Source organism: Zea mays, chromosome 3 (assembly GCF_902167145.1).
Source record: "Zea mays cultivar B73 chromosome 3, Zm-B73-REFERENCE-NAM-5.0, whole genome shotgun sequence".
NCBI classification, from domain to species: domain Eukaryota; kingdom Viridiplantae; phylum Streptophyta; class Magnoliopsida; order Poales; family Poaceae; genus Zea; species Zea mays.
Window position 1 is genome coordinate 130,677,347 of NC_050098.1, and position 26,908 is coordinate 130,704,254.

The 26,908-nt window shown below is 42.8% G+C and overlaps 1 pseudogene; it reads right to left on the reverse strand.

Moving 5' to 3' along the window:
• Positions 1 to 792: 792 nt before the first annotated feature.
• On the reverse strand, positions 793 to 24,988 carry LOC109945100 (guanylyl cyclase 1-like; annotated as a pseudogene).
• Positions 24,989 to 26,908: the final 1,920 nt, after the last annotated feature.

Sequence of the window (26,908 nt, forward strand, 5' to 3'; positions counted from 1 at the left end):
CCTAGTCGAAAGGTCCTTTCGATCGCACCTTACTTTTGCTCTAGCCATGCATGGTACCCGATCGGGGGGTCGGCTGACCCGGTAGTGACTCGAAAGTTGGCGGCTTGGCGCAATCCCTCTGAAATGGCGACACTTTTTGTTACAAAAAAATGTGACACACACGCACGCAAGCTCTACATATACTGTCCATTGAACATGAAAAACCACTGAAACGCGTATCAATCGCCTCACAAGAACATGGAAATTGCACAATGCGACTTACCCATGTAGTCAGGCTCATCGTTGTGCTGTTGTACATCATAATCACTCATGCAAGGCAAACTGCATTCAAGATTACGGTTATCATTATGTTCTGTCGGTACCTCAACTTTCATAACCACAACAATATAGGACCACTTGTTTTCAGTTGAAAACCAAATGATTTTGCACCTAAGTAACCTAAATAATAGGTTGTTTATTTGTAGTACATGCACACATGGATGCATGGACAGATGTATGTCATATGAAACAAAAAAAATCACCCAAAGTAAATTTTAACTGCAGACTGTTCTCATATACTATCTCCACTGCTGCTTCAACAGAGATGACACTCTTGAAAAGCTGGGAGCAGAGCAACCAGTATATAGTTGAGCTTTTCAACTACCATTGCTTCTGTCACACAAGTACACTACACATTTGAAAGTTGAAATAACGATAGGCTAATAGTCACCAAATTTAAAACCAAATTCAACTTTGTTTCTATGAAATTTTCAGTTCATGGAGAAAGAGTGAATCAAAAGTAGCTAGATATCACTCTAGTAACAGCAACATGAAAGCACTCACTTTAGCTTCGATTTGTCCACTAAAGCAATAGCAATGCAGTGCCCGGATAACAGTAGAAAAGCAATGTCGTATGCGGTGATGGACCTGCACTGTGAGAAGCCATAAATAGGGGGGGAAAGTTAGCTTGGAAAACCAATAGGTGAAGTACATGTAATGCAGAATTTTCATGTTGCTATCTGTTGTGAGCATACTTGAATACTAATTCCAGCATCGAGCGCCTTCCCAAATAGCTCGTCCACTCGATCGATGTCTTCTTGCAATTACTCCTATGTAATGACCATTTTTAGAACATTATTGATGAGAACTTCAGAAGCCTCGTGCAGTAGAAGTTTGTCAGAACAAGTACCCTATAAAAGGATTCAGCAGAATATTGTGGATTTGCTCCAAGGGTCACGGTACAGAAAAAAAGCTGACTGAAAACTTGTTTAACAGATATGCTAAGTCAACCGTCCAAATGCTGCAAACAGAAGTGTTAAAGGGCATTAGTTTTCCAAACAAAAAAATGGAACCTGCGTTCTTTAAGTATACCTGCATTTGTTTTGGATGAAGCAACTATTGCATTTTTCTGAACTTATGACTACTCTGACCAAATATTCTCTTATGATCATTGAACAACAGTCATTTAGCTTTGTACTACTACTTTCCTTTTTTTGTTCCTTCTACTTTCTGGATGTGCCATGCTTAGGGCCACAAAATCAAGGTGACGATCATTTCTTTAGTTCTGCTGTACAGCTAATTGTACTAAAAATTGTGAAGTTCCAGTCCTAGAGAGAACCTCGTGGTGCGGCAGAGCCTCTCGAGATCGGCAATGCCGTCGCAGCAATCAATCCCTAGAGTCCTGAGCACCATGAGCACGCAAGCGAGGCCGCAGTCCCAGGTGAAGGCATGCTGCACATGCGGAACCTGCCAGCACAAGAAGTCCATGACAGGCACCAAATTTTGTCAAGCAAACAGATTTACACTATTTACCTCATCCTAGTCTCCAAATGGATGTTACACTAAGGACAGATTTACAAATATCCTTTTCTTTCTTGTATGAAGGGAAAAATACATACCTTATTGACTCTTATGAGAGTTGTCAACAAGAGAGCATCTGCTCTGTAAGTTGATTGCTGCATAAAAAGCGCTACATGCTTAGAATACCAAAATTCAGAACTATGACTTACGATTGGTGCAAGAAAACCACCGAACACCATTTTTACAAGGAGAGATCCTCATCTACCTCAGCCCCTGGGCCTTGAGATTGACCGTTGTCCCCAGCGTGCCCAATCCAAAGTGCTCGGTTTGGCATCCGTTCACCCTACCACCCACAATCACCGCTGTCCCCAGCGTGCCCAATCCAAAGTGCTCGGTTTGGCATCCGTTCACCCTACCACCCACAATCACCGCTGTCCCCAGCGTGCCCAATCCAAAGTGCTCGGTTTGGCATCCGTTCAACCTACCACCCACAATCACCGTTGTCCCCAGCGTGCCCAATACAAAGTGCTCGGTTTGGCATCCGTTCACCCTACCACCCACAATCACCCAAATGACCAATGTTCTGCACGCCCCTCTAATCAGGGACATGATGATAACTTAAAAAGATCTACCAAAATTTTTAAAAAAGGCTAAATATTAATACCAAAATGAAGTATAACACAACATAGATAAAAAACAGATCGATCAACAATACAGCTATTCGAGACAACCCAAGTTGTGATGCATAATTCTAGTACATTCCAAGGAAAATTGAGATAAGCTCCTATTGGTGTAATTCGATTGTTCAAGTACAAGGAACTCTTGGAGTATGAGAAATATAGCGGCAAAAGAACAAAAAGGTCAACGAAATCTTTGCATACAAGTAAAACAATTAATTAATGGTGAAAGATCAAAACAAACAATAAGCATGATGAGGTAGTGATCTTACATACCGGAACAGGGATGTTTGTCTCCCTAAGTACTGGTTTGTAGTTCTCAGGTGTCTTATATTCCGGATTCAAACGGAGTTTTCACCTACAGATAATATGCACCACAGTTAAGCCAACAGATTCCTTTGGAGACTAAATAAAGATATTTAACAAGGCCAACAGCAATTAACAAGAACTTCACATATTTATTTCAAGCAACTACATGCAGTGTCAAACAAGATACTACTCAATAAAGGAACCTCATGGCCCCATTAGCACCAAGATGCATTGACTCAGGCACATTTATTTCCACTTGAGTAAAAAATGAAGCCATGAATACAGGAGAAAAAGATAACTTCTCTGACCGATAAGCTCTCGTCTTTCAAGTTCCAGTAGTTCAACATTTCCCAGCTGCAAAAAGAGTAAAAAATGATTAGCAAATGGGAGCATATAACCATTTTATCGTGATACAATATGGGCTCGCATCCAAACAAAAAGCATGTGCATGTAACGAATCAAATACAACTTTAACTTCTTATCTACATGTTTATAAATGATGACGTGCTTAAGCTTTGAGTCCTTCCTCTTCAAGGCTTCCTCTCTATTTCTTTTAGCAACTTCATGGTCTTTTACCATCCATGAGGGAAGTCCTTTTTTCTATTGGATGTCTGCCCACTGGACCCAGCAACGAACAAAAGCAAGCTTTTCAGATTCAGGGCTCTTCACACTTAAAACATCCATTTTGGATTTCTCAAATTCAGCTTCAACATCATCACCAGCAAAAGCCCGACGTATGAAAAAACAGCTTGTGATCCAGTTGCTACTCAAACAACATGCAAAACAAAATAAGAAAAAAATGAATATACCTACAAATAGGGAATGTAGACCATAGTTAAGGAAAACATCTGGTAATTTGGATTTATTGGTAATGCCATTGGCATTGCTCTGACCATTATTAATTTTGACCTAGTGAAAAGAAGACTCAACAAGCTTAAAATAAAACAAAAGGAAATAAACAACTACCACAAGATACCAGAATACCTTCTTCCATGAATCGCCAGCTAACATTCCAACTTCAAAAGTTGTCTTAGGACCAGGATTATTAATGGTATCATCAAAGCTCTACATAATGCAACAAATGTATATCAGATTACATTATCCAAAACATACGGTACAATAACTTGAAGGTATGAATGTCTTACTACGTATCCTTTTACTATACATTTCTCAAAGAGCACATGAATACTTGCAGATTGTGTGTTGCTATGCTCCAATTGTCTAATCAGCATCAAAACTTTGAAGCTAATAACATACTATCTCAAAACCCTGCATATCAAAAATAAGTCACTGACTTGATATTCTAAAGATAATTGTACTTGTTTTTCTCTCAAAACGATCTAGTGTATGAAATTAAATAGACCTACATTTCATTCCCAGCATTTTTTATTAAGAGGACCTTTGGGGAAAACTGTACCTGTGTGCTAGCGAACATTCCCCAAAACTCCACATTAAAGCTCCCTATAGTTGGACCCTCAAGCAATCATTTTCTCTTGTGTCACTAAGGGTAGCTGATGTAAGATATGTACCCTGCAATCAGTATATGTGCCTGAGGTGTACAGAAACAGTTAATAGAACATTCCCTAGAGAATCCAAGCAACAACATTACCTACCCAACCCAAATGATCAATGCAGTAAAACCAAGGTAGAGTGAAGCTGACACTAATGCGTACCTAAAATTATGTCATCTAAATTAATATCACATGGAAGGATTCACATTGAATGTACTTTAACTTTCTTTAGCATTTCAAACAACTAAAACACCCACCAGATTAGGAAGCGTATCAGCTAGGATCAAAGGTTATCCAAATCCAAACAACTTGTGCATATAAAAACAGGAAAACCATACCATTTCATGAGGGGACAACTATATCTTTTTCAAAACGAATCGGTTCAGAAATTCAAGGTCCAAACACATTATTTCTACCACCACCACTGATTTAACTCATGTCAATCGATTAAAATAGAGTCCAAAAAATGTATTAGGGCAATATTTCTTGTATTCTGTATATAATCCAGACTTATATGACTCGTGCTTCTATAATTAGAACCATCTATGTCAAATGATGATATTGTGAACATGTTGGCTAGTTATTTATAATAAGCTAATCGCTTACCAACTAAATTAATAACCGGTGCAATTGGATTACCTATGTTCGTACAGGAGTATTGAAGAGCCCAGAACATTCTATGGTGACCTGCAAGCACGGGCCAAACTGAAAGGGAATTAGGCTTACACCTAGTTCCTAAATAATTTTGGTGGTTGAATTACCCAACACAAATAATTGGACTAACTAGTTTGCTCTAGTGTATAAGTTATACAGGTGTAAAAGGTTCACACTTAGCCAATAAAAAGATCAAATATATTGGATTCAACAAAGGAGCAAAGGGACAATCGAAGGCACCTCTGGTCTGGGGCACCGGACTGTCCGGTGTACACCGGACAGTGTCCGGTGCACCACCGGAGAGTGTCCGGTGCACCAGAGGACTCCAACTCAAAATTGCCACCTTCGGGAATTTCCAGAGGCACTCCGCTATAATTCACCGGACTGTCCGGTGTACACCGGACAGTGTCCGGTGCTCCAAGAAAGAGCGGCCTCCGGAACTCGCCAGCCTCGGGAAAACGCAGCGGCTGCTTCGCTATAATTCACCGGACATGTCCGGTGTACACCGGACTGTCCGGTGAACCAGCAGAGCAACGACTACTTCGCGCCAATGGTCACCTGCAGGCGCATTCAATGCGCGCCAGAAGCGCGCAGAAGTCAAAAGCTCCAACGGTCGGAATCCAATGGCATTGGTGACGTGGCTGGCGCACCGGACATGTCCGGTGTGCACCGGACTGTCCGGTGCACCATACGACAGACAGCCTCCACCAACGGTCATGTTTGGTGGTTGGGGCTATAAATACCCCAACCACCCCACCATTCATTGCATCCAAGTTTTCCACTTCTCAACCACTTACAAGAGCTAGGCATTCAATTCTAGACACACCAAAGAGATCAAATCCTCTCCAATTCCACACAAGGCTTTAGTGATTAGCGAGAGAGATTTGTCGTGTTCTTTTGAGCTCTTGCGCTTGGATTGCTTCTTTTCTTTCTCACTTGTTCTTGTGATCAAAACTCCATTGTAATCAAGGCAAGAGGCACCAATTATGTGGTGGCCCTTGCGGGGAAGTTTTGTTCCTGGTTTTGATTTGAGAAGAGAAGCTCACTCGGTCCGAGAGACCGTTTGAGAGAGGGTAAGGGTTGAAAGAGACCCGGCCTTTGTGGCCTCCTCAACGGGAAGTAGGTTTGCAAAAACCGAACCTCGGTAAAACAAATCCGCGCGTCACACTCTTCATTTGCTTGCGATTTGTTTTGCGCCCTCTCTCTCGGACTCGTTATTATTTCTAACGCTAACCCGGCTTGTAGTTGTGATTATTTGTAAATTTCAGTTTCGCCCTATTCACCCCCCCTCTAGGCGACTATCAATTGGTATCAGAGCCCGGTGCTTCATTAGAGCCTAACCGCTCGAAGTGATGTCGGGAGATCACGCCAAGAAGGAGATGGAGACCGGCGAAAATCCCACTACAAGCCACGGGAGCACTTCATCGGAAGAGTCCCGCACCAAGAGGAAGGAGAAGAAAGACTCCTCCAAAGGGAAGGATAAGAAGAAGGACTCCTTCAAAGGGAAGGAGAAGAAATCTTCTTCACACAAAGAGAAGAAGGAGACGTCTTCCTCCCACAAGCCGCAACGGAGTGGGGACAAGAAAAAGAGGATGAGGAAAGTGGTCTACTACGAGACCGATTCTTCATCAACCTCCACCTCCGGCTCCGACGCGGCATCCGTCACTTCTAAGCGCCAAGAGCGCAAGAAGTATAGTAAAATCCCCCTACGCTACCCTCGCATTTCTAAACATACACCTTTACTTTCCGTCCCATTAGGCAAACCACCAACATTTGATGGTGAAGATTACGCTAGGTGGAGTGATTTAATGCGATTTCATCTAACCTCACTTCACAAAAGCATATGGGATGTTGTTGAGTTTGGTGCATAGGTACCATCTGTAGGGGATGAAGACTATGATGAGGATGAGGTGATCCAAATCGAGCATTTCAACTCCCAAGCCACAACCATACTCCTCGCCTCTCTAAGTAGAGAGGAATACAACAAGGTGCAAGGGTTGAAGAATGCGAAAGAGATTTGGGATCTACTCAAGACCGCGCACGAGGGTGATGAACTCACCAAGATCACCAAGCGGGAAACGATCGAGGGGGAGCTCGGTCGCTTCCGTCTTCGCCAAGGGGAGGAGCCACAGGATATGTACAACCGGCTCAAAACCTTGGTGAACCAAGTGCGCAACCTCGGGAGCAAGAAATGGGATGACCACGAGGTGGTTAAGGTTATTCTTAGATCACTCATTTTCCTTAACCCTACTCAAGTTCAATTAATTCGTGGCAACCCAAGATATACACTAATGACTCCCGAGGAAGTAATCGGGAATTTTGTGAGCTTTGAGTATATGATCAAGGGCTCGAAGAAGATCAACGAGCTAGATGATTCCTCCACATCCGCGGCACAACCGGTCGCATTTAAGGCGATGGAGGAGAAGAAGGAGGAGTCTACACCGAGTAGACAACCAATCGACGCCTCAAAGCTCGACAACGAGGAGATGGCGCTTGTCATCAAAAGCTTTCGGCAAATCCTCAAGCAAAGGAGGGGGAAGGATTACAAGCCCCGCTCAAAGAAGGTTTGCTACAAGTGTGGTAAGCCCGGTCACTTTATAGCTAAATGTCCAATTTCTAGTGACAGTGACAGGGGTGATGACAAGAAGGGGAGAAGAAAGGAGAAGAAGAGGTACTACAAGAAGAAGGGCGGCGATGTCCATGTTTGTCGGGAGTGGGACTCCGATGAAAGCTCTAGCGACTCCTCCGACGACGAGGACGCCGCCAACATCGCCGTCACCAAGGGACTTCTCTTCCCCAACGTCGGCCACAAGTGCCTCATGGCAAAGGACGGCAAAAAGAAGGTTAAATCTAAATCCTCCACTAGATATGAATCCTCTAGTGATGAAAATGCTAGTGATGAGGAGGATAACTTGCACACTCTTTTTGTTAACTTAAACATGCAACAAAAGGAGAAATTAAATGAGCTAATTAGTGCCATCCATGAGAAGGATGATCTCTTGGACTCCCAAGAGGACTTCCTAATCAAGGAAAATAAAAAGCATGTTAAGGTTAAGAATGCTTATGCTCTAGAGGTAGAAAAATGTGAAACATTAACTAGTGAGCTAAGCACATGCCGTGACACTATTGCCAACCTTAGAAATGAAAATGCTAATTTATTAGCTAAGGTTGATTCTCATGTTTGTAATGTTTCAATTTCCAATCCTAGAGATAATAATGATGATTTACTTGCTAGGATTGAAGAATTGAATGCTTCACTTGCTAGCCTTAGAATTGAGAATGAAAAATTGCTTGCTAAGGCTAAAGATTTTGATGTTTGCAATGCTACTATTTCCGACCTTAGAACTAAGAATGATATATTGCATGCTAAGGTTGTAGAATTAAAATCTTGCAAACCCTCTACATCTACTATTGAGCATGTTTCTATTTGCACTAGATGTAGAATGTTAATATTGATGCTATTCATGATCACATGGCTTTAATTAAACAACAAAATGATCATATAGCAAAATTAGATGCTAAAATTGCCGAGCATAACTTAGAGAATGAAAAATTTAAATTTGCTCGTAGCATGCTTTACAATGGGAGACGCCCTGGCATCAAGGATGGCATTGGCTTCCAAAGGGGAGACAATGTCAAAATTAGTGCCCCTCCTAAGAAATTGTCAAACTTTGTTAAGGGCAAGGCTCCCATGCCTCAGGATAACGAGGGTTACATTTTGTACCCTGCCGGTTATCCCGAGAGCAAGATTAGGAGAATTCACTCTCGGAAGTCTCACTCTGGCCCTAACCATGCTTTTATGTATAAGGGTGAGACATCTAGTTCTAGGCAACCAACCCATGCTAAGTTGCCTAAGAAGAAAACTCCTAGTGCATCAAACGAACCTAGTCTTTCATTTAAAACTTTTGATGCATCTTATGTTTTGACTAACAAATCCGGCAAAGTAGTTGCCAAGTTTGTTGGGGGCAAACACAAGGGCTCCAAGACTTGTGTTTGGGTACCCAAAGTTCTTGTTTCTAATGCCAAAGGACCCAAAACCGTTTGGGTACCTAAAGTCAAGAACTAAAATTGTTTTGTAGGTTTATGCATCCGGGGGCTCAAGTTGGATCATCGATAGCGGGTGCACAAACCACATGACAGGGGAGAAGAAGATGTTCTCCTCCTACGAGAAAAACCAAGATCCCCAACGAGCTATCACATTCGGGGATGGAAATCAAGGTTTGGTCAAAGGTCTTGGTAAAATAGCTATTTCTCCTGACCATTCTATTTCCAATGTTTTTCTTGTAGATTCATTAGATTACAATTTGCTTTCTGTATCTCAATTATGCAAAATGGGCTACAACTGTCTCTTTACTGATGTAGGTGTCACTGTCTTTAGAAGAAGTGATGATTCAATAGCATTTAAGGGTGTGTTAGAGGGTCAGCTATACTTAGTAGATTTTGATAGAGCTGAACTCGACACATGCTTAATTGCTAAGACTAACATGGGTTGGCTCTGGCACTGTCGACTAGCCCATGTTGGGATGAAGAATCTTCATAAGCTTCTAAAGGGAGAGCACATTTTAGGACTAACCAATGTTCATTTTGAGAAAGACAAGGTTTGTAGCGCATGTCAAGCAGGGAAGCAAGTTGGTGCCCATCATCCACACAAGAACATCATGACGACCGATAGGCCGCTTGAGCTACTCCACATGGATCTATTCAGCCCGATTGCTTACATAAGCATCGGCGGGAGTAAGTATTGTCTTGTAATAGTGGATGATTGTTCTCGCTTCACTTGGGTATTCTTTTTGCAGGAAAAATCTCAAACCCAAGAGACCTTAAAGGGATTCTTGAGACGTGCTCAAAATGAGTTCGGCTTAAGGATCAAGAAAATAAGAAGCGACAACGGGACGGAGTTCAAGAACTCTCAAATCGAAGGCTTCCTTGAGGAGGAGGGCATCAAGCATCAGTTCTCTTCTCCCTACACGCCACAACAAAATGGTGTAGTGGAAAGGAAGAATCGAACTCTATTGGACATGGCAAGGACCATGCTTGATGAGTACAAGACTTCGGATCGATTTTGGGCCGAGGCGGTCAACACCGCCTGCTACGCCATCAACCGGTTATATCTGCACCGAATCATCAAGAAGACATCTTATGAACTCCTAACCGGTAAAAAGCCCAATATTTCATATTTTAGAGTCTTTGGTAGCAAATGTTTTATTCTTGTTAAAAGAGGTAGAAAATCTAAATTTGCTCCTAAGACTGTAGAAGGCTTTTTACTAGGATATGATTCAAACACAAGGGCATATAGAGTCTTTAACAAGTCCACTAGACAGGTTAAAGTTTCTTGTGAAGTTGTGTTTGATGAGACTAACGGCTCTCAAGTAGAGCAAGTTGATCTTGATGAGATAGGTATTGAAGAGGCTCCATGCATCGCTCTAAGGAACATGTCCATTGGGGATGTGTGTCCTAAGGAATCCGAAGAGCCTCCAAATGCACAAGATCAACCATCCTCCTCCACGCAAGCATCTCCACCAACTCAAAATGAGGATGAGGCTCAAAATGATGAAGAAGAAGATCAAAGAGATGAGCCACCTCAAGATGACGACAATGATCAAGGGGGAGATGCAAATGATCAAGACAAGGAGGATGAAGAACCAAGGCCGCTACACCCAAGAGTCCACCAAGCAATCCAACGAGATCACCCATTTTTGTGAGCATTACTCTTTTGTTTCCTCTATTGAGCCACACAGGGTAGAGGAAGCACTTCAAGATTCGGATTGGGTGGTGGCGATGCAAGAGGAGCTCAACAACTTCACTAGGAATGAGGTATGGCATTTAGTTCCACGTCCTAATCAAAATGTTGTAGGAACCAAATGGGTCTTCCGCAACAAGCAAGATGAGCATGGTGTGGTGACAAGGAACAAAGCTCGACTTGTAGCCAAGGGATACTCCCAAGTCGAAGGTTTGAATTTCGGTGAAACCTATGCACCCGTAGCTAGGCTTGAGTCAATTCGCATATTATTAGCCTATGCTACTTACCATGGCTTCAAGCTTTACCAAATGGACGTGAAGAGTGCCTTCCTCAATGGACCAATCAAGGAAGAGGTCTATGTTGAGCAACCTCCCGGCTTTGAAGATAGTGAGTACCCTAACCATGTTTACAAACTCTCTAAGGCGCTTTATGGGCTCAAGCAAGCCCCAAGAGCATGGTATGCCCCTGTTTGTTTGGGCTTTTTCCAGCTTCTGGCCACCAAAAGCTGCTGCAGATCGCCAAACGCCCCAGCTTTTCAGCCAGCTTCTATAAAAATCGTTTTGGTAAAAACCATCCAAAATCAACATGAACACAAAATCGGTCGAATCGTCATAATAGTAGGAATCTGTTGGTTTCTAGATCCTGAACCCTTTAGACCACTTCATCTTCCTCCGCACGTAATCCACACAATACTCAGATTCTTCCCACAGCCAGATTCTCTCCACAGCCAGATTTTCAGAAAAGCTGGTCAGAAAAAAGCTGAACCAAACACGCCCTATGAATGCCTTAGGGATTTTCTCATCACTAATGAATTCAAAGTCGGAAAGGCCGATCCTACTCTATTCACTAAAACTATTGAAAATGACTTGTTTGTATGCCAAATTTATGTTGATGATATTATATTTGGGTCTACTAACGAGTCTACATGTGAAGAATTTAGTAGGATCATGACACAAAAGTTCGAGATGTCTATGATGGGGGAGTTGAAGTACTTCTTGGGATTTCAACTGAAGCAACTCCAAGAAGGCACCTTCATTAGCCAAACGAAGTATACTCAAGACATTCTAAACAAGTTTGGGATGAAGGATGCCAAGCCCATCAAAACACCCATGGGAACTAATGGGCATCTCGACCTCGACACGGGAGGTAAGTCCGTGGATCAAAAGGTATATCGGTCGATGATCGGTTCTTTGCTATATTTATGTGCATCTTGACCAGATATTATGCTTTCCGTATGCATGTGTGCAAGATTTCAAGCCGACCCTAAGGAAGCTCACCTTACGGCCGTAAAACGAATCTTGAGATATTTGGCTTACACTCCTAAGTTTGGGCTTTGGTATCCCAGGGGATCCACATTTGATTTGATTGGTTATTCGGATGCCGATTGGGCGGGGTGCAAAATCAATAGGAAGAGCACATCGGGGACTTGCCAGTTCTTGGGAAGATCCTTGGTGTCTTGGGCCTCAAAGAAGCAACATTCGGTCGCTCTTTCCACCGCCGAAGCCGAGTACATTGCCGCATGCCATTGTTGCGCGCAATTGCTTTGGATGAGGCAAACCCTGCGGGACTACGGTTACAAATTGACCAAAGTCCCTTTGCTATGTGATAATGAGAGTGCCATCAAGATGGCGGATAATCCCGTCGAGCATAGCCACACTAAACACATAGCCATTCGGTATCACTTTTTGAGGGATCACCAACAAAAGGGAGATATCGAGATTTCATATATTAACACTAAAGATCAATTAGCCGATATCTTTACCAAGCCTCTTGATGAACAAACTTTTAACAAACTTAGGCATGAGCTCAATATTCTTGATTCGCGCAATTTCTTTTGCTAGATTGCACACATAGCTCATTTATATACCTTTGATTATGTCTCTTTCATGTGCTATGACTAATGTGTTTTTAAGTCCATTTCAAACCAAGTCATAGGTATATTGAAAGGAAATTAGAGTCTTTGGCGAAGACAAAGGCTTCCACTCCGTAACTTATCCTTCGTCGTCACTCCAAGCAACTCTCCATTTTTTGGGGGAGAAAAGCATGAGCACCAAGCAAAAGGACTCCATCTTTGGTATAATCTTCACTCATGTATTTATGACCAAAGGGGGAGAGAGTAACTTATTAGGGCTCTAATGATTCCGTTTTTGGCGATTCATGCCAAAGGGGGAGAAAGTATAAGCCCAAAGCAACAGGACCACACCACCACCATTTAAAAAACTTAGTTTTCAAAGAGTATTTTCAATTGGTATCGTATTGTGTTCAAAAAGGGGGAGAAAGTAGTATTTCAAAAATGATACATCAAAACCCTCTTGAACACTAAGAGAAGGATCTCATTTAGGGGGAGTTTTGTTTAGTCAAAGGAAAAACATTTGAAACAGGGGGAGAAAATTTCAAATCTTGAAAATGCTTCATAAAATCGTATTCATTTACCTTTGACTTTTTGCAAAAGAACTTTGGAAAGGATTTACAAAATAGTTTGCACAAACAAAACATGTGGTGCAAGCGTGGTCCAAAATGTTAAAAACAAAGAAACGATCCATGCATATCTTGTAAGTATTAATATTGGCTCAATTCCAAGCAACCTTTACACTTACATTATGCAAACTAGTTCAATTATGCACTTCTATATTTGCTTTGGTTTGTGTTGGCATCAATCACCAAAAAGGGGGAGATTGAAAGGGAATTAGGCTTACACCTAGTTCCTAAATAATTTTGGTGGTTGAATTACCCAACACAAATAATTGGACTAACTAGTTTGCTCTAGTGTATAAGTTATACAGGTGTAAAAGGTTCACACTTAGCCAATAAAAAGATCAAATATATTGGATTCAACAAAGGAGCAAAGGGACAACCGAAGGCACCTCTGGTCTGGGGCACCGGACTGTCCGGTGTACACCGGACAGTGTCCGGTGCACCAGAGGACTCCAACTCAAAATTGCCACCTTCGAGAATTTCCAGAGGCACTCCGCTATAATTCACCGGACTGTCCGGTGTACACCGAACAGTGTCCGGTGCTCCAAGAAAGAGCGGCCTCCAGAACTCGCCAGCCTCGGGAAAACGTAGCGGCTGCTCCGCTATAATTTACCGGACATGTCCGGTGTACACCGGACTGTCCGGTGAACCAGCAGAGCAACGACTACTTCGCGCCAACGGTCACCTGCAGGCGCATTCAATGCGCGCCAGAAGCGCGCAGAAGCCAGGCACGCCCATACTGGCGCACCGGACATTGAACAGTACATGTCCGGTGTGCACCGGACATCTAGGTGGGCCCAGAAGTCAGAAGCTCCAACGGTCGGAATCCAACGACATTGGTGACGTGGCTGGCGCACCGGACATGTCCGGTGTGCACCGGACTGTCCGGTGCACCATACGACAGACAGCCTCCACCAAAGGTCATGTTTGGTGGTTGGGGCTATAAATACCCCAACCACCCCACCATTCATTGCATCCAAGTTTTCCACTTCTCAACCACTTACAAGAGCTAGGCATTCAATTCTAGACACACCAAACAGATCTAATCCTCTCCAATTCCACACAAGGCTTTAGTGATTAGCGAGAGAGATTTGCCGTGTTCTTTTGAGCTCTTGCGCTTGGATTGCTTCTTTTCTTTCTCACTTGTTCTTGTGATCAAAACTCCATTGTAATCAAGGCAAGAGGCACCAATTGTGTGGTGGCCCTTGCGGGGAAGTTTTGTTCCCGGTTTTGATTTGAGAAGAGAAGCTCACTCGGTCCGAGGGACCGTTTGAGAGAGGGTAAGGGTTGAAAGAGACCCGGCCTTTGTGGCCTCCTCAACGGGGAGTAGGTTTGCAAAAACCGAACCTCGGTAAAACAAATCCGCGCGTCACACTCTTCATTTGCTTGCGATTTGTTTTGCGCCCTCTCTCTCGGACTCGTTATTATTTCTAACGCTAACCCGGCTTGTAGTTGTGATTATTTGTAAATTTCAGTTTCGCCCTATTCACCCCCCTCTAGGCGACTACCACAAACACATAAGACGAAAGAATATACAACCTTGGCCAAACAATTCAGTCGTGATAACTAACATCTCCGGCAACTCCTAGAACATTCACGGCCAAACCAACACACCTTGACGTCCCACCCCTCCCCTCGTACTCAGTGATATATATCGCCGCCACCCTTCGCGAAAGTGATATATATCGCCGCCACCCTTCTTAGGATTGCCTTTCCGAAGAGCTACTTCTCTGCATAGCACTGACCAAACAATTTCGAGGGAGATAAACATCAGTGCATTACTGAAGGACGTGTTATAACCTGAAAGTGAAGGTGGTTGATAGTTGCAAAGCTGCCCACACTATTATAACCAACTCTAGTGAAAAAGTAACAGAAGTCAGAAATAGATAAAGATGCTTTATCATTATCTACGTAAAACAAAAATACCAAAGTATTGAAGGAATAAATAATGCACCACCACCATCATACATGAAAAAACAAAATAAAAATGGGAAACAAATAAACATGACTGTAACACCCCTGGTGTTACAGTAACTAAAACTTGAGCATAACATCATAAGCATTGGCATTGCATATGTTTGATACACTTAGAGTGTATTCACTAGGCAAAAATTTCGAACAAGTTGTATTGTTTTGGTGTTTGGCAAATAGAACCCTGGAATAGGATACTTAACCCTAAATAGGGATTAAGGGGGTAAAACATGACCCAACTTGAGAAAACCTAAAAGCTTTAGTGGAATAGTCATAAAATGCTCCCAAGAATGAACTTGAATTGCATTTGTACCCCTCGGATACCAGAAACCCTAATTGAAACCCTGGAAAACCCTAAATCCAAACCCTAGGGGTCAATGTGCAAAATTAGTCCACTTTTGGACTAAAGTGCAAAACCAGGTTAAATAAGTATCCTAAGTCATTTGGTTCACAAATATGTGGATTTGTAAGCTAAACCCTAAGTTTTGGGTTTATTTGCAAAAAGTACCAAGTGAACTCTATATTAACTAAGTCTGAAATCAGAGTTTTGGCTCAACTTTGGAGCTCTGTAGTTTTCAAATTTGTGAGAATTTGCCCTAGGTCACCACATCAAATTTGTAGGCCTATCAAAGGAGAACAACTTTTCTTAAGGGTGTAAGCATAGTTGTTGAGAAGAAGTTGGAGATAATTAAGCCCAAAGTTGGACTATCAGGCTGATAAGTCTGAATTTCAGACAGACAGTGACCTAGATCCAAGTTGGAGAGCCATTTCGACTATGATCCAATGATAATCTACCTAGGGTTGCTATAACAAAGTTGTAGAGTTATTATAGAGGAACAACTTTGTTATAGGTGTTTGGGTTTGGTACCATATGGAATTGAGAGAAAATCTGGCTTCAAGTCACTCGGTCAGGCCATCTGATGGTGGATTGCCATGGTACAGTACATCAGAGGGGGAGATAAGGATCAGCCCTCACCGGCGATAAGGACGCCACCGCGGCTCGGATGGGTCGTCGGCGGCCGCGGTAAAGGTCCCCGGCGACGTGGCAGCAAGTTACTGAGGTGGCAGGCCCCGGTTAATCGACGACCACCGTGCCATCACCGGAATCCGCCGCATGGTAAGCTTGCCAGCACATCTGAAATCCGCGATCCATATCTAAATCCGGTCAATGGCCTATAAATTGCGCTCGGGTTTGGTTTCTTCGCCACATCACACACCTCAGTGCTTAAGCAATTGACTCAGTTTCACCTGAAACCGTGGGCAGTCCACAAATTTTCCCCTCCCGTGTTCTTAGCTCCGCCGTGAAGAACCCCTTTCGTGGCCAGCGCTCTTCGGGTCAGTATTTATCAAATTACTTCTTGTTCTAGTTTGCTTTTGATCTCCAATTGCTCTCAATGCCAACCAATTGAAATTCGGCCGAAGCCCATCACTGGAACGCACACTTGCTCTGTAAAACGCCGCCATGACTACCCCCTCTGTCGACCCACTCTTTGATTCCTATTTTGCCAAAATCCAAGTGAGTACCTAACCTCTGGTGAACCCGTGAACCTTTCCCCAGCCTCAATTTGGTTGTCCACACCGTGGTTTGGTCGGAATGCGTTCATCCCCATGCCCATTCGCCTGGTCACCGTAGACTGATCGATTCAATGCCCCCTTGATGAAATTGATGAAGGGGAAGTGCGGCGAGGTCTGTTCATCGTCGTGGACCTTAGTCTGTAAAGGGATGGAAGGTGGAGGTCCTCTTTGTAAACCGTCAGTGACTCATCTCAATAGTGTGTTGACCTTGCTTCGGGATATTCAAAATGACAGGGATCTCAATGCAAAGTTGGCGCGGGCGCGCTTCAGCTCATTATTGGGCCGCCTGTATCGAATTTGGCCCAACACTATTCACTGTCTTTTCTTTTTCTTTTTCTACCAGAGTTAAAACAATCCTAGAAAATTGTAGAAAAATCCTAAAAATGTCAAACCAATTTTCCTAGATTTCTTATTTTCCATAGTATTTAATAAAACTAGTTCCATGATTTTTAGATTAAATAAGGAATTTTGGAGTATTTAAAGTAGCTTAAAACATTAGTTCTGGATTTTTAGAAAATAAATGGTAATTCCAAAAATGCCCAAACTTTTTATCTGAACTCTAAACATCATTTAGAAGCCTTGGGTAGAATATGGTTTGATTTGGACCTTGTTTGATAACTAGAACCCAAAACCCCAACCCCTGCCCTTTGAATTCCTTTACTGACTCCGAAAACCCTAAATTCTCGGAGTTCCGTGAAGGAAAGTTGTATTCAAGACTTTAGATAATAAATTCTTATTATCTTTGCACTCTCATGAGCATTACATGGCATTCATTCTTATATATACCTATATGGTTATATTTAGAAAACGAAGAAGAAGTTGAAGTAACCGAAGAGAAGACACCACCACCTTCGGAATCTCAGGCAGGAAATTGTTTCTACTTTGATATCTGCGGATCCGAGCCTGACTCACCTATCAACGAAGGCAAGGCCGGTGCATTTGCCACCTCCTTGATGCTTTTTAAATCTTTCTCACTTGCTTGATGCATTAGGTGATAGGAGTTGATTGCTAAAACAGTTCCTGCATTACCTTCCTTGAATTTGATTACCTTCCTTGATCACCCATTTTACAAAAGATTTTTGATGCTTAGCCTTGCTTTAGATAAACAAAATGTTTTGTTTTTACAAAAGATGATGTGGCAAAAGTGGGTAGGATGTTTTTGAAAATAAAATTTGATGGTGGATCCATCAGGGCCTTGATGGGTTCAACATCGGAAAAGATGTACCTCTGCCAGGTACCAAACTTTGGATTTGAAATGATTAAGCTGAGACCGGGCGGGTGACTTGCACGAGAAAGGAGTCTCGGTGTAGTGTCTCCGTCTGAGTCGATTAAGGACCGTGTTGATGTAGGCTTGATGACCGAGGACCCTTTAATTGGTCACATGCCTCGTCATGGGTAAGCCTTGCATTGCCTCGGGCAGACTAAGGCCAGAATAAGATAACACGGAATGGGCGTGGAGCGGCGGTGAGAGTAGTGTGTACCCTCCGTGGCAAGAGGCTGGACGGTGGTGTATATGTGCTCTCGGTTCGCGTGAACCTGATCTGGTCTTAAGAACCCCGGTGGCGGGTTGACATATGCAAGGGTTAAGTGCTACATATGTCATGTGATTGGAGATTCTCAGCTGAGTATAATCGATTCGGATCGCCGTACCTTCGCGGTCATGAAGACTTGGTCACTGCCCTATACGTAGAACTCCAGTAAAGATGAAAGGTTTGTTAAGAAATTGGCTAGTGCAGGTCAAGTGATTGAACTAGGGTAGAAAGAACTCTAGTTGCAAGTAATTTTACTTAACTTGACAAATAAAACTGGATTTTTAAGGATCCACTTTTAGTAAGCATTTCTGCAAAACAGAGTCTTTGATTATTGAGAAGCCTTATCTTGACTCCCCTATAACCATCATACCCTTGAGAGTCTTTTCTTTAGTCGGGTAAGACTTGCTGAGTAATTCCATACTCACGGTTTTATTCCCCGTTGTTTTTAGGTGAGGAAGCAACAAACTTTTGTTGCTTCTGTTCTAAGGTGGTACCAAAGGAAGAACGCCAGGAATGAAGTGCGGGAGGAAAGGATCCTCCATTTAGAACTTTTATGTAAAAACTTATCGGGAGGAGTTTTTGCCTCCCTTGGTATGTAATAATATTACTCTGCACTCCTAGGATATAATCTGGTCTGTACATATTCAACTTTATCTTACTTTAAAATAAAGGTAAGTTTATGTAATTGCTTCCGCATTCTCGTAACTCCGATGCTTGTAATGTCTGCGTGACGGGTGAAACGCTCTTGGGAATGGTGAGAAAAGCAGATACCGAACTTGTCAAGTGATTCAGGGGCACCTACAGGGTTGTCTGAGGTCCGTTGGACAAAGACAACTGTAGGTGGGCCTAATTACTTGGGAGGTTCTGTCACAGCTGGTATCGGAGCGAAGCCCTTCTCTGCAGATATTATGAGGCATCTTCAAAAGGATTTTCTAAAGACTTATCTAGAAAATCTCTTCCCTTCTTACCTAAGTATTTCTGAAGAGTTTATCTTAAAGACCAGATAGTAAGAGTGCCATGTATAGAAGGTGTGAATCAACTAAGGTTGATTCTGTAATTACACATGCATCATGCTAAGAACTATGCTAATAAAATTCCCCCCTTAGAAAAATGCCGCCGCGCACCAGAAAGACCGTGCGCAAATCTACTAGACCCATTGGCGTACCCCGCCATTAACTTGCCCCAAGACATGAAGAAAGTAGCAGTGGTAGCAACGATCCTATTGGGGATCTGGAAGCACAAGTCGAACAGCTTCAATCAGAACTCTGTCACAGGAATGATCTATGGGTCGCGGAGGGTGAAAGAATAAACAAATTGAGAGCAGCCATCCACTACTTGCAAGACCAACTCGCGAAACGAGATCTAGCGCTCGATTGGGCGGTTAACTCTCGTCCACTCGCCTGGGCTAAGGAAGCTAAAGCTTGAGCCCGCGTGGAGGAGCTTAGCTCAGTAGGTCTATTATAATACACTACATGAAGAAGTTCATGTGTTGTATTCACAACTGTACCCGAACGTCCCTACGGATCCTATCGGGATGGAAGCCGGACCTTCTAGAGTAGCGGGAGAAGCACTTGGTGGTGAACTGAACCTTTTCAGAACCCCCTCCCTCTATGAAGTTGGTTGACGGATGGTCTCCTACGCCCGATAGTAAAGCTACCAAAAGTGAAAAAAGTGGCTTATCAAGTGCCCGTAACATTGGTCGGACGGGACTTTCCTACTAATATGATTTTTCTGAAAGGTCAAGACATAGATGTCATCTTGGGCATGAACTGGTTAGCCCAGCATAAAGCAATTCTCAACCCTGATCTGAGAACCACCAGGTTGAGTTATGGCCAATAGAGAGTTGGTGACTTGATTGCCTAAACCCAAAATTGGGCTATATTCGTATTTAGTGAACCATGACCCGAACCAAAGTTGAATTTTTTGTTATCACTCCATGACTAAACACATACAAATAAATGCCTAGATAATTTCTTTGTCGGACCTAAAGTGTACCTGGACTTAAAATAAGGATCTCAAGTCATGTCTCCTTCTAGAACCATTCTCTTGTTCAGTTGATGCAGGTTGTGGTCTCTAGTATATTTGGCCTCTCCTTGCGGATCGCCATGTTGCTTTATCAACCCAACCTAAGAAAGTTATACCAGACCATCTTCTTTATTTGATGCCTTTGAATTCCCCATACCTATCTAAGGCATACCAACTTAACCTTGTGATTGTTTTTCCCTACGTATCTAATCAGATACTAATCCTTGACCTTGTGATCTCTATGATGGGCATAGAAATATGCTTGGGGGCTGAATTAACAGTCTCCCATCGTACTTCTTTCATCAAGTTTAGGTTATGGCCATGCCTTGTTCATTTCATCGGGCCATGATCTATTTGGCTCTCTACTTGTAACCATCTTTACTGATGGAGTATCTCTTTGTATATTGTCACCCTTGCCCAATCCATTAGTGTCACGCGAGATTTCTTATTGGTTACGTCTGGCAATGGTGTTATGACTAAAACCGATGGCACCGCGATGAAACCGAGGGCCTCCTGTGGATGCACACACATGGTTGCGCTACTTGGCACCCGTTGGTATCACCGTTAATAGTCATAATCCATTATTAGACTATATCGATATGTTATCTTTGCGCAAATTGTTCTTACCTCGTGAGATTCATTATTGGTGTCAGTTTTGTAATGGTGTCATGGTTAAGAACTTATGGTACCGCGGCGAAACTGAGAGCCTCCTGTGAATGTGCACACAGGATTTTTGCTGCTTGGCGCATGTCGGTATCGAGGTCTCTAGTTATGATCCATTATAGAAGTACACTGATGTGTTATCTTCCATTGACCTTTCCTTGAAACACTTTCTATGTTGTTTGTGAAGAGATCAAGCAACATCTGTCATTTCCGTTGGATCAAAAGGGCATACCACTTTCATGTGTGGTCTTATTTCTTTTGATCTTGGTAGTGACTACTCGTACAAGTTCCCTTTACATCCTTTGTGTAAAGGTGAAGCCTTGGAGCTTTTTAGTGTTGGAAAACAACTGATTAGCTCTCAAAATAGAGATCTGTTTCCCCTGCTGTTGAAATGCAGGAGTTTGTTCATTCGCTCTCTTATTTAATCCGTATATTCCCTAACCATGTGGATAATTCGTCTCGCATGAGAAAACGGATGAACAACTTGACCAAATAGATTTTTACCCACATACATAATCTCTTATTAACAAAGAGTGAACTCTCAACCCCTTGGCTTACCAATGGTACTGAGAGGATTTGCTTAATGTCAAAAGTAGTTCAACAAGTTGGTTTTGACTAACTTGTAACTACCCAATGAACGAAGGCTGAGTTTAGAGATCGTTTTATCGAGTTGTCTAAACTCACTTTGGTTCAACCCACCCTAAAGAAAGTACTTACCAAAATCAAATTAAGTCGACCAGTAACCACCTAATTATCGCTCTAGTCGCGCCTCAACCGCCTCACGCGTGCTTTTCCTGCATGTGTGATCATGTCGATCCATGACTAGTGCTGGATAAAATGGACTGGTTGCAAAGTCCGCATCTACAGATCCCTCCGCTGGTGATTTTCTTGAATCTATATCACCTTTCGTGGACTTGGATTCCCTGGCTAACACGAGTTGACCGTGATGTTATTTGACATTCACACTCGTCTCATGTGCTATAACCACTTGTTGGTAAACCTCTTTCTGTGTGTTTTACCCAAGATGGTGCATCTGATTCTGTTTGGGTAAAATTGCATAATTGCCACCCGCCCAATAGACTCAGATAGTACAGTGTCATCAGAAGAAGCAAATTGCACACATGGAACCTTATGTGTTCTTCTGGTTGACATCGTCTCTATTGGTGGGCAAAGATGAAAATTGAAATTGCACGCTATGTGGCTAGATGTGACACTTGTAAACGTGTCAAGGCCATATACATGAAGACGGCTGGTCCATTACAATCTTTACCTATCCCAACATGAAAATGGGAAGATATTAGTGTGGACTTCATTGTGGGATTACCCAGGACTACAAAAGGGTATGATTCTATCTGGGTTATAATTGATCGGCTTACGAAAATTGCTCATTTTCTGCCAGTCAAGACCGATCACCCGGTTACTGTCTATGCCCAATTGTACATTGCTCGTATTCTTAGTCTGCATGGTGTTCCAAAGACTATAGTGTCGAATCGTGGACCTCAATTTGTACCCAAGTTTTGGGAAGCACTTCATAAATTCCTGGGTACCAAATTACTCCACAGTTCGACCTATCATCCTCAAACCAGTGGGCAGACTGAGAGGGTGAACTAAATACTTGAAGATATACTGCGGGCATGTGTTCTGGACTTCCCACAGAATTGGGACGAATGTTTACCGTTAGCGGAGTTCTCATATAATAATAGCTATCAAGAAAGCATCAAGATGGCACCCTTCGAAGCTTTATATGGACGACGATGCCGTACTCCGCTAAATTGGTCTAAACCTGGTGAAAGGTACTTCTTCAGGCCAGATATGGTGAAAGAGACCGAAGAAAAGGTTCAGAAAATAATTCATAATTTGAAGAAAGCTCAAGCTCGTCAGAAAAGTTATGCGGACAAACAGTGAATGCCTTTGTATTTTCTGATTGGAGATTATGTTTATCTGAAGGTCTCCCCGATGAAGGGGGTATCACGTTTCGGGGTTAAAGGGAAGCTTGCACCCCGGTACATTGGTCCTTTCCCTATACTTGAGCAATGTGGACCAGTGGCATACCGACTCCAATTACCCGAAACCTTGTCTGCTGTGCATAATGTGTTCCACGTGTCACAATTGAAGAAGTGTCTTCGGGTTCCCGATCGAACCATTAAAGTGACAGATGTTGTCCTTGAACCAGACTTAACATATTCTGAGCATCCCATTCGAGTCTTGGATCAAAAGGACAGGATTACCCGAAGAAAAACTCTCAAGTTTTACAAGATACAGTGGAACCAACATTCCGAAGATGAGGCTACATGGGAAACTCAAGACTTTTTAGATAAGAATTTCCCAGGCTTTTTAGCCTCTTGTAATTTGTAAAGCATGTATAGCTGCTATAATAAAGGAGTAAATTCCCAAACCACCCCTGCCTTGTACCAAGAATAAGGAAATAAAGACGTGATGTGTTTCCTTTTCCATTACTTACCCTAGGACTTTTAATCTCGGGACGAGATTCTTTTATGGGGGGAAGGATGTAACACCCCTGGTGTTACTGTAACTAAAACTTGAGCATAACATCATAAGCATTGGCATTGCATATGTTTTATACACTTAGAGTGCATTCACTAGGCAAAAATTTCAAACAAGTTGTATTGTTTTGGTGTTTGGCAAATAGAACCCTGGAATAGGATACTTAACCCTAAATAGGGATTAAGGGGGTAAAACATGACCCAACTTGAGAAAACCCAAAATCTTTAGTGGAATAGTCATAAAATGCTCCCAAGAATGAACTTGAATTGCATTTGTACCCCTCGGATACCAGAAACCCTAATTGAAACCCTGGAAAACCCTAAATCCAAACCCTAGGGGTCTATGTGCAAAATTAGTCCACTTTTGGACTAAAGTGCAAAAACCAGGTTAAATAAGTATCCTAAGTCATTTGGTTCACAAATATGTGGATTTGTAAGCTAAACCCTAAGTTTTGGGTTTATTTGCAAAAAGTACCAAGTGAACTCTATACTAAGTCTGAAATCAGAGTTTTGGCTCAACTTTGGAGCTCTGTAGTTTTCAAATTTGTGAGAATTTGCCCTAGGTCACCACATCAAATTTGTAGCCCTATCAAAGGAGAACAACTTTGCTTAAGGGTGTAAGCATAGTTGTTGAGAAGAAATTGGAGATAATTAAGCCTAAAGTTGGACTGTCAGGCTGATAAGTCTGAATTTCAGACAGACAGTGACCTAGATCCAAGTTGGAGAGCCATTTCGACTATGATCCAGTGAGAATCTACCTAGGGTTGCTATAACAAAGTTGTAGAGTTATTATAGAGGAACAACTTTGTTATAGGTGTTTGGGTTTGGTACCATATGGAATTGAGAGAAAATCTGGCTTCAAGTCACTCGGTCAGGCCATCTGATGGTGGATTGCCATGGTACAGTACATTAGAGGGGGAGATAAGGATCAGCCCTCGCCGGTGATAAGGATGCCACCGCGGCTCGGATGGGTCGTCGGCGGCCGCGGTAAAGGTCCCCGGTGACGTGGCAGCAAGTTACTGAGGTGGCAGGCCCCGGTTAATCGACGACCACCGTGCCATCACTGGAATCCGCCGCGCGGTAAGCTTGCCAGCACATCTGAAATCCGCGATCCATATCTAAATCCGGTCGATGGCCTATAAATTGCGCTCGGGTTCGGTTTCTTCGCCACATCACGCACCTCAGTGCTTAAGCAATTGACTCAGTTTCACCTGAAACTGTGGGCAGTCCACAAATTTTCCCCTCCCGCGTTCTTAGCTCCGACATGAAGAACCCCTTTCGTGGCCAGCGCTCTTCGGGTCAGTATTTATCAAATTACTTCTTGTTCTAGTTTGCGTTTGATCTCCAATTGCTCTCAATGCCAACCAATTGAAATTCGGCCGAAGCCCATCACCGGAACACACACTTGCTCTGTAAAACGCCGCCATGACTACCCCCTCTGTCGACCCACTCTTTGATTCCTATTTCGCCCAAATCCAAGTGAGTACCTAACCTCTGGTGAACCCGTGAACCTTTCCCCAGCCTCAATTTGGTTGTCCACACCGTCGTTTGGTCGGAACGCGTTCATCCCCATGCCCATCCGTCTGGTCACCGTAGACTGATCGATTCAATGCCCCCTTGATGAAATTGATGAAGGGGAAGTGTTTGGTAGGGGTTTAATCGCGTCCCTGTCGCACGGGAGCTCCAGCCGTAGCGTCGTCTGGTCGGAATAGGCTCGCCGGAGTGCGGCGAGGTCTGTTCATCGTCGTGGACCTTAGTCTGCAAATGGATGGAAGGTGGAGGTCCTCTTTGTAAACCGTTAGTGACTCATCTCAATAGTGCGTTGACCTTGCTTCGGGATATTCAAAAGGACAGGGATCTCAATGCAAAGTTGGTGCGGGCGCGCTTCTGCTCATTATTGGGCCGCCTGTATCGAATTTGGCCCAACACTATTCACTGTCTTTTCTTTTTCTTTTTCTACCAGAGTTAAAACAATCCTAGAAAATTGTAGAAAAATCCTAAAAATGTCAAACCAATTTTCCTAGATTTCTTATTTTCCATAGTATTTAATAAAAATAGTTCCATGATTTTTAGATTAAATAAGGAATTTTGGAGTATTTAAAGTAGCTTAAAACATTAGTTCTGGATTTTTAGAAAATAAATGGTAATTCCAAAAATGCCCAAACTTTTTATCTGAACTCTAAACATCATTTAGAAGCCTTGGGTAGAATATGGTTTGATTTGGACCTTGTTTGATAACTAGAACCCAAAACCCCAACCCCTGCCCTTTGAATTCCTTTACTGACTCCGGAAACCCTAAATTCTCGGAGTTCCGTGAAGGAAAGTTGTATTCAAGACTTTAGATAATAAATTCTTATTATCTTTGCACTCTCATGAGCATTACATGGCATTCATTCTTATATATACCTATATGGTTATATTTAGAAAACGAAGAAGAAGTCGAAGTAACCGAAGAGAAGACACCACCACCTTCGGAATCTCAGTCAGGAAATTGTTTATACTTTGATATCTACGGATCCGAGCCTAACTCACCTATCAACGAAGGCAAGCCCCGATGCATTTTCCACCTCCTTGATGCTTTTTAAATCTTTCTCACTTGCTTGATGCATTAGGTGATAGGAGTTGATTGCTAAAACAGTTCCTGCATTACCTTCCTTGAATTTGATTACCTTCCTTGATCACCCGTTTTACAAAAGATTTTTGATGCTTAGCCTTGCTTTAGAAAAACAAAATGTTTTGTTTTTACAAAAGATGATGTGGCAAAAGTGGGTGAGATGTTTTCGAAAATAAAATTTGATGGTGGATCCATCAGGGCCTTGATGGGTTCAACATCGGAAAAGATGTACCTCTGCCAGGTACCAAACTTTGGGTTTGAAATGATTAAGCTGAGACCGGGCGGGTGACTTGCACGAGAAAGGAGTCTCGGTGTAGTGTCTCCGTCTGAGTCGATTAAGGACCGTGTCGATGTAGGCTTGATGACCGAGGACCCTTTAACTGGTCACATGCCTCGTCATGGGTAAGCCTTGCCTCGTGCAGACTAAGGCCAGAATAAGATAACACGGAATGGGTGTGGAGCGGTGGCGAGAGTAGCGTGTACCCTCCGTGGCAAGAGGCTGGACGGTGGTGTATCTGTGCTCTCGGTTCGCGTGAACCTGATCTGGTCTTAAGAACCCCGGTGGAGGGTTGACATATGCAAGGGTTAAGTGCTACATATGTCATGTGATTGGAGATCCTCAGCTGAGTATAATCGATTCGGATCGCCGTACCTTCGCGGTCATGAAGACTTGGTCACTGCCCTATACGTAGAACTCCAGTAAAGATGAAAGGTTTGTTAAGAAATTGGCTAGTGCAGGTCAAGTGATTGAACTAGGGTAGAAAGAACTCTAGTTGCAGGTAATTTTACTTAACTTGACAAATAAAACTGGATTTTTAAGGATCCACTTTTAGTAAGCATTTCTGCAAAACAGAGTCTTTGATTATTGAGAAGCCTTAC